The sequence below is a fragment of the Capsicum annuum genome, chromosome 2, assembly GCF_002878395.1.
Source record: "Capsicum annuum cultivar UCD-10X-F1 chromosome 2, UCD10Xv1.1, whole genome shotgun sequence".
NCBI classification, from domain to species: Eukaryota; Viridiplantae; Streptophyta; class Magnoliopsida; order Solanales; family Solanaceae; genus Capsicum; species Capsicum annuum.
In genome coordinates, this window is record NC_061112.1 from 113,776,342 (window position 1) to 113,786,346 (window position 10,005).

Here is a 10,005-nt window from a genome sequence, read left to right on the forward strand (position 1 = left end):
GGGTGTCTCTTGTTAATATAAATAAAAAGTGATGATTTAAAGAGTTGCATACCTTGCTACAAAGTAATGGACCACCACATGTTTTAAGAATTGAAAGAGGGAATCTTTGCATAAGTTTCATTTAATTCGATATACAAATCCTCTTATACTATTTGAATGACTTAGTGGTCTAAACATTATTTTGAATGAAAGAACTGTAACATGATAATGTATGTCTTAGAGATATAACTTGAAAGTCTTGGTATGATGATACCAATCAGATGAATGCCATAACAGAGTAAGATTCTTAGATTTTGATTTCAAGGAGTTCATTTCTTAAAGAGTTAAAAATGGGCTTAAAAAGAGTTAGGTGGTTACTCGAAGAAGGAATTTAAGTGTAAGGGCTCATTGATAGAAATCGTGTTTTTCTGATACGGGGTTATTATATCCCCAAAAGGGACCATATGCTGACCTAGCTCCCCTTGGCATATTAGAGATAGAGACTCCAACCCTTGTGGTAAACTCGGGTTGGGGGCTTGGCCGCTAAGTTAAGAGCGGATTCCATATAGTCCATGGGATTGTAGAGTTGTAGGGTGTACCACCTAACTCAGAAGTAAGATAAAGAGTAGAGTCCTGATTTCAAGAAACACGTGTTTTCAAATGTTTTACGCTGGCATGCTTTTATGAAATGCTCTCGCCTATGTTTTATAAAAATGTATTTTATTTTTTGATTGTTCTACATACCAGTACATTTTGTAGTGACTCCTGAAGTCCCGCTAAGCAGTAGATCATTGCCAGATGATTGGAGTTGGTAAGCCTCCCTTATTTCGGAAGGCCTTGACTCATGTAATAATTTCATTATTTTTAGTTTATAGTCCAAAGGGGGCCTTGTCTCAGTTTCAGACAGATGTTTCTTTCAGTTGTCAGTAGAGATTTCACATACTTATATAGATGGTTTTGAGTCTTTTTGAGCTTATTTTGTATTGTTAGTTGATATAATCAAATGATCGTGTTTTCATTTGTTTTGTTTCCATATTTTATAGTTTCTGAATTATGCATATGATTGCCAGTTAGAAAGGCTCTCGAGCCTTTATGGTTTAGGGTGCTCATCACGGCCAGGGCCTCAATTTAGGTCATGACAAACTTGATATCAGAGCATGGTTCATGATCCCAGGGTGTCTGCAAAGTCGTGTCTAGTAGAGTCTTGCTTTTGGTTATGTTGTGCACTACACTTATAATCAGGAGGCTACTGGGCATTTAGGAGTTGTTTCTTATTCTTTCATACTCTAGTTCATGTTATAACGTCGTCCATAAGAAATTTATCCAAATTTTTTCCTTGTTCTAATTTTATGGTTTATGCCTCATTGTCGAGGTGATACAAGTCTAAGAGTCTAGCTCCCCCAGCAATGTGGTTCTCTCTGAGTTATCCATAAAGTTATGAGATAGCACAAAGTCTTGAGAGGAGTCTAGTAGTTCTTTAAGGTGTATTGATTCGAGTTTATACCTTTATCCTGATGAAATCGTGCTTTTCAGCCTCAGGTACGAAGTGTATTCAATCCCCCTTTCAAAATTCGTATTGCAGATGTCATGCATAAGGGTAATGATGTATAGCAGAATATTGAAACTGTATTTCCACCGAGTAGTAGTATATGTTAAAAGTATCATGACCTATTGGTAATGAGATGGTCCAGAAGTTGGTGACATGATCACAAGGTTAGAAGTTAGACTAAGGGTGACTTTTGCGTAAATAAGTAGTTTTAGTTGTATAACCCTTTGATTGAGGGGTTGATTTTTCTTTTATGGTGGTTGGCTAATGTTATAGCAAGATTTATATATTTTATGGTAGTCTGTAAAGGAAGTGTTTGGCTATGATTATTATTTATTTAAATTGGTAAAGGAGCCCAAAGTGGATAGTTATGATGGTTATAAAAATCAGTTATAGGCTATAAATGGAAAAGGGGTAGACTAGTCAATATGTTATGGGTAGAGACTCATTAGAGTTTATGGAATTTGGTGATAGTGAGAATCCATACATGGGTAAGTAGACTTAATGTGAGAAGGTATGTAGTGAATTTTGAGGTATAGTAGTAATGTCATGGAGAGGATCTGATTGTAGGTAGTAGTTAAGTGTAATTCCCCAACTTGATAGACTAGTATAGTATGTGGCGTGCTTTATCGGTGGTACATGATTGATTGTAGACTATAGGCTTGAACTTTAGATGTAGGTTGTGGTGAAAAAAATAGTAGCTTAAGATTAATGATGCATGTTTTGTGGGAGTAAGTAGTAGGCTTAATTTGAAGTGTGCAATAGCCTAGATTGGCAACTTGTAGAATAATGAGTGGACAATCATGATGTACATGTATACATGAGAACACGAGTAAAATAATGAATTGTGGTTGACTTATTAAGTGGATAAGAGCGTGGGTATATAAGAATAAGTTGAACCCTTAGGTAGCATGTTGTTTGATAAGGTTTATATATGTATACATGTTATGTGTACCTAGTTCACATTCTTGAATTTTGTAATATGGAAAAGTCTGGGGAGTTGTTGTATGGTTTTCTTTAGAGTTGAATTAAGGAAAAATAGGTAGAAAATATGTGCCTTTGGTATAATTTTACAAATGTTGTTAAGTTGTGAGTTATGTGGTTAGAAGTGTAATGCGCCTTTGGTATATTTTAAGGAGTTGAAGATGGAGTGTTAAGTGTTTAGAAGCATGGATACCTATGTCTATGATAATGTTAGTCACAAGTCAATGACTTTGGGGGTTGGAGGAAGTTATGATTAGTGTCCCTGAAGGAAATATCATAGAAAGAATCTAGCGTCTTTACATTAAAATCAATGAGGGGAGTCTAGCATTTATGTGCATGGTGATACCCCTTTGTGTTGAGAGTGGTGGGTATAGATTTGATAAGGGGTTATATCCTCAAGTTTAGGAGTGTAACTTTGATCTAAGGGGGAGATGATGGATTAAAGTAGTTCCCCAATTTTCTTGTGGTGTCAAGTTTCAAATAAGAATTATGATGAATCAATTCCTATTCAAGCAAGCTCCTCCTACTTTAATTTGAATGGATATCTACCAATGTCTTAGGTATTTAAGTCCTTCCTATGTTTAAGGTTTGATCTTTCTATGTAACTCATGTCATGTCCCGACCTCCAAACCAGAAGCAATAATGTCCCTCAGTGATCTAGTATTCCAAGTATCCAAGCTCTATGTTATGTTGCTCATGAACCATAAATCTGTGTCCCAAATCATGCTTGTTTCTAAGGAACTATGTTTTCGTATGTTACTGATTCATTTTAGTTTAGGATTAGCCAAAATGATAAATTTGTGCGAACTCATGACTATTTCAGCTCTAAAAATGGGAAGCGATAGCTTCGAGTAGAAGTCCCTGTCTCAATGTCGTCTTCATGAATGCCAAACTTATGTTATATGACTCATGATGTAAGCACTCATGTTTCTCACTATGGTCTGTCCTAAGAACTCATGTTATGTTGCGTTTATGCCAAAGCATCTCTCTACTTATGATCCAAACACTTGATATATGAAGCATTTCGTGATTGTATTGTATTTTCACCTCATGTCCCACCTTGAGTAGATCAACACATATGATTTATGGTTGAGTAGTGTTTCTCTTATTCATGATGCTGGTGCTCAGGTCCTTAATAACTCTCTATATGTTAGTATGATGGTGGTTGTGAAAGCGTAGAAGTATGTTAGGTGGGGGAGTATACTTTCTTGAAGGTGAAAATTTTGATGTGATTTCTTGAGCTAAGGTTATAGGAGATGAACTTCCATTACATGAAATAGTTAAGAAAGAGATATGTGGCAAAAATCTATGTGAGAGTGATAGAATTTACTTGTCCTGGTGGGGAGATCCATGAAGTGGTTGTAGTAATGATAGGCTTGAATACTGTGATTGATGAAAACATAAACCAATGTGCTACGTGATTAGTACTCCCTAAATTAAAACTCGAGTGAGTTTGATGGTAGTGATAAGGTGAAGTAATATTCTTAATGGGATATAGAGTACAGGGTCCCATAGCTTAAGTTAGCACCTTTTCATTCCGAGTTAGGCTTTAATATAAAAGCACTATGCAGTGGGACTCAAGCTCTGGTGTTTAGATGTGTGATGGGAAAATTATAAGTGGAAATTATGAAGTATGTTATTTATTATTTGGGGCATAGACGAGTAATGTATCTAAGTTTAAGTCTATTCATTGTATCTTGCAAGGTAGAGAATGCTTCTATGGCTATCTTCCGTGAAACCTTACTTCATGATTAGTACCAATGTAAATCAGTCCTATGATCACCAAATAAAGTCATGCCTTGTGTTGTGATGATTATGATACCTATAGCTCATGTACAAGGTTATCTCTATGTCAATTCTTATTACCTCATGCTTCGTGCTTACATGTTTCACTAGGGGTTATCATGAAGCTTATTTGATGCCTTTGCATATTTTGTTGAGGAAAAATGTTCAATACGAGGTTACATTCCTTATTCTATACTTTTAGAGCTCCAAAAAGTCCCTATCCATCATTCGGGGATGAATTATCCCAAGAAGGAGATAATGTAACACCCCATAGCCTTACCACTTTTTTTATACTTCTAAAATGATATTTAGGACCCCCTTAGTGATGGTAGACCATGTATTGACATTGTGGGGGGTGTTGGGAGTGCTTAAGGACCTCAAAATTAAGTAGGCGAAGCAAACTATAGCTTAGGCGATGGTTAGGCATCGCCTTACCATCACCTACCTTCACTGGAAAAGGTTGGCTATAGCTTAGGCGCCTCAAACCTTAAGGTTTGCCATGGGTTAGGCGCCCCAGACCTTATGATTTTCCATGGGTTAAGCGTCGCATACCCTATGGCCAAGCAGTATAGGAACTCTATTTTTGAGTTATTTCAAAGGCAACATAGTCTTTTTTTCACCCAATAACCGTCCCTAAACATCTTAACTCAAATTTAAGGCTCCCAAAAATGTTTGAACTCTCTCAAAATCCCTAGTTATCTTTCTTAAATATAAGAGGAGAAAAACAACTTAGGGTTTACTCTTTCAAGCTTAAAGGTTCAATCTTTGCATGAATTCTTCGTCAATTAAGGTACATGGGATTTTCCTAAACTACATGGGCATGGTGAAATCATTTTTATAATGTTTTGAACGTTGAGAAATCATGTATTTATGAAGGGTTTTGAATTACATTATAAAGCATGCATTGTGAACTCTTTTAATCAGATAACGTTTTGGTCTTGAGGCCTTCCCCTAAATTTGATTTGTAATATATATATATATATATATATATATATATATATATGGATGCATTTTGAGTTTGAATGTTGAATTGAGAGCATGAACATTTTTAATCCCTCTCTTGTTATAAAGCCTCTTATTTTCATATGTCATGAATTGTTCAATTACATATTGAGAAGTATGATACAAATGTCTTTGCTATCGTTTCAGACTTGCCTTTGGTTATACACTGGAGAGAGGGTGCCTCTTGTTAATATAAATAAAAAGTGATGATTTAAAGAGTTGCATGCCTAGAAACAAAGTAATGGCCCACCACATGTTTTAAGAATTGAAAGAGAGAATATTTGCATAAGTTTCACGTAATTCGATATACAAATCCTCTTGTACTGTTTGAATGACTTGGTGGTCTCAACATTGCTTTAAATGAAAGAGCTATAACATGATAATGTATGGCTTAGAGATATGACTTGCAAGTCTAGGTATGACGATACAAATCAGATGAATGCCATAACAGAGTAAGATTTTCAGTTTTTGATTTCAAGGAATGCATGACTTAAAGAGTTAAATTGGGCTTAAAAAGAATTAGGTGATAACGTTTAACTCACTCCCATGATTAAGGGCGATACGGTCGTTTTTAAGTAAACCAATGTGAATTGGGGTTGAATCTATGGGTGCTTCAATTACTTTGGGATTATTCGGGATGTTAACAAAAACAACAACAACAACAACAAACTCAGTATATTCCCACATAGTGGGGTCTGGGGAGGGTAAAGTGTACAAAGTCCATACCACTACCCCCAAAGGAGTAGAGAAGCTATTTTCGGTAGACCCACGGCTCAATACAAAGGACCGTAGACCAAAAGGCGAGCAAAATGACAAAACAACAGAGAAGCATTATCTACAAAAAAGAAGTGCAATTACCCAATCAAAGACCTCCCTCCCCCAAATCTAGAACTACCAACCAAGCTACAATTAACCCTCCTACCTACAGACTCCGACTCAACCACACACCTTAGCCCTCTAGCTTAATACTCTTCCTCCAAACCGTTCTATCAAAGGGTCATGTCCTCAGTTAGCTTTAACTGCTCCATGTCACGTCTAATCACTCCTCTCCAGTACATCTTCGGTCTACCCCTACCCCACTTAAAACCCTCCAAGGCCAACCTTTCACACTTATGAACTAGGGCATCCGTGATCCTTCTCATCACATGGCCAAACCATCTCAACCTCACTTTCTGCAACTTATCCTCCACCGAAGCCACTCCCATCTTCTCTCGAATAATCTCATTCCTAACCCTGTCAGCCCTAATAAATTCGCGCATCCAACGTAATATTCTCATTTCTGCCACCTTCAACTTTTGGATGTGAGAATTCTTAATGGGCCAACACTCCGCCTCATATAACATGGCCGGCCAGACCGCAGCGCTATAGAATTTACCTTTAAGCTTGAGAGACACCTTCTTATCACATAAAATTCCCGAGGCAAGCCTCCATTTCATCCAACCTACCCCAATACGATGAGAGACATCTTCATCAATCCCTCTATTCCCCTGGATCATAGACCCCAGATACTTAAAACTATCCCTCTTACAAACCGCCTGCAACTCCAACTTCACTACCACGTCATCCTCTTGTCTCGAGTCACTAAACTTGCACTCCAAGTACTCTATGTTGGTCGTACTCAACCTGAATCCTTTAGATTCCAGGGTTTGTCTCCAAACCTCCTACTTATCATTAACACCTTGGCGCAACTCATCAATCAAAACTACATCATCCATAAAAAGTATACACCAAGGTACCTCCCCTTGTATATTCCATGTCAACACATCCATCACCAAGGAAAATAAAAATGGACTAAGAGTCAATCCCTGATGCAACCCTATCAAGGCTGAGAAATTCCCGGAGTCCCCTCCCACCGTCTGTACCCGAGTCTTCGCCCCCTCATACATGTCCTTAATCGAACGAATGTACGCCACTGGGAACCCTCTCGCCTCCAAGAATCTCCAAAGAACCTCCCTAGGGACCTTGTCATACGCCTTTTCCAAGTCGATAAACACCATGTGCAGATCTCTCTTTCTCTCTCTATACTGTTCTACCAGCCTCCGCACTAGGTGAATTGCCTCAGTCGTCGAGCGACCAGGCATAAACCCAAATTGATTCTTCAAAATAGGCACTATCTTTCTCAACCTCTTCCCCACCACCCTTTCCCAAATCTTCATCGTGTGACTCAATTACTTAATACCACGGTAGTTGTTATAACTCTGAATGTCCCCTTTGTTCTTATATAAAGGGATCATCGTGCTCCATCTTCATGCCTCGGGTATCTTAGCAGTCTTGAAAATGTTGTTAAATAAAGGGGTTAGCCACCTCAACCCTGCTCCGCTAGAAAACTTCCAAAAATCCACCGAAATCTCATCAGACCCTGTCGTCCTTCCCCTTCGCATCTTGTGAATAGCCTCAAAGATTTCCTACACCTTAAAATGTTGATAGTAGCCGACATCGGGAGATTTCTCCATATGCTTCAACTCTCCTAACACAATACCTCTGTCCCCCTCATCGTTCAAGAGCTTATGAAAAATGACTGCCATCTTTTCTTAATTAGAACGTCCTCCACCAAAACTCTTCCATCCTCTCCCTTAATGCACTTCACTTGGTCCAGATTCCGACCCTTACGCTCCTAAGTTTTACCAAGCCTATACAACCTCTTTTCCCCGTGTCTCTCCTCTAAACCCGAATACAATCTCTCAAAAGTTGTTGTCTTAGCAGTCGTAACTGCTAACTTAGCCTCTTTCTTGGCTAACTTGCCTCTTTTTTAACAAAAATGACAAGTGTGAAGAATATTTGATTATCTTGATAAACCCTTGAATTTAAAAAGTGATTAAGGTGTCTATGATGTTATTTTGATTTTAATCTATGATCTAGATTACAAGTTCCAAGAAATGATACTAATATATGTTGAAATACATGATATTCATGGTAATCCCTTCAATGAGCAAGTTGATTGTCGTAATCATGTCAACCCTAAGTGTTTATTATTTAATATACCAATTATGATTTACATGTGTTTGATAAATTATCTATGGGAATGAAATAATGCCATTATAGCATGTTAACATGTGTTCTCTATTTATGTACAAGTTAGCATTACAAGTGTTTGATGAAATGTCTCTATGAATGAATTATTACCAGTGAACATTTATATGTTATTCAAAGTTATGCTTTGCTTTACTTTTCATGCTATCGAGTCCTGGGGGTATTTAATACCTGACAATTTAGTTTTTTATCTAGAGCCAGTATCAGTTACAGAATAGTATCAGTCATGTCACGATCAATAGTACTCTCAGTTTGTTACAAAACTCAGTAGAACTCAGTCAGTTATAGAACTTAGTAAAACTCAATAATCTTAGTGTCAGTCCAGTCTCAATTCAGTATCTTTTAGTTGGGAGTAGGATGCAGCACAGAGTGAGCCTAGAAATGGGGGCACATCTGTTAGTTAGGACTGGGTCCCTAGAAGCAATCCCTAAGTTCCAGAACTACGTAGCTAGCATAGGTTTTGAGATGTCACCCGTTAGATAGGACTGATATACTCATGGATCACCTGCTAATTTAGGACTGATCTCAGGGGTCACCCGTTAGTTAGGACTGACTCCACAGCAGTTGTCTTTACCCGTGGTACGGTACTGACACCCTTTCAATTGGGGTTACAAATTGGACCCCAGCTCAGTTATCTTATCTTATTTGGGGCATGTCAGTTAGATGATTACCTCCCACAATTTTAGTATCAGTCTTTAAAATAGAACTCAGTTCAGTTCTATAGAGTCAGGACTGTCAAATACAGTCAACTAGTATCAGTAATCTCAGATTATCAGACTCAGTACTTAGCTTCAGAAAAGCTCAGTTACAGTATTCATGTATATGCACCGCATTGCATACTTAGTATTTATAACAGTTGTAGATTTTCCATGTACACTTATATCAGTTACTCTATACCATTAGTCAGTTACTATTTATGTATATGAGCCCTTACATTCAGCCTTACCTCATCTAGAATACCAGTACATACCCACATACCGATGCATACTTTCCTGTGCTATGATGATTTATATCATAGGTTCAGATGCTCAGGTACCCGACCACGCATAGTAGATTCAGATTCAGCCAGCAGTAATATTTTTAGCAGTGAGTCCTTATCATTTGAGGACATTCTTTTATTTTATTATCTCAGTAGACTCAGTATTTTAGTAGATGGAGTTAGTTGAGGGATTGTCCCAACAACTCTACTTTCAGACAATTTCAGTTAGAGGCTTTTCATACTAGTTTCATTCAGTATTCAGTTTGACAGATATTATCTCAGATGTTATATCTTATCAGTATTTTAGATGTTTTGAACCTTATGGCATCTTTGCCTATTATTCCACATTTATTTCAGTATTATTGTTCAGCGGTAACAGCAGCTATCATTCATGGGTTAGCTTGTGGTCCTTTGGGGTCGTAAGCATCCTGTGACGACTAGGAGCTAGTCATGGGTCGTTAAAAACTTAGTATCAGAGACAAAGGTTCAACAATGTCCAGGAAGTCTGAAATCCACATCTAGTAGAGTCTTGTACATAGGTGTGTAGCGTGCCACACTTATGGACAGGGGCTATGAGATGTCTTAGGAAAAGTTTTCCTTTTTTCAGTATTCATGTCGTACGAGTGAGTAGGAGCTCAATTTAAACTCTCAGTCTAATCTACTTCTTCCTATATTTTACAGCACATGCCTCCCAAAAGGA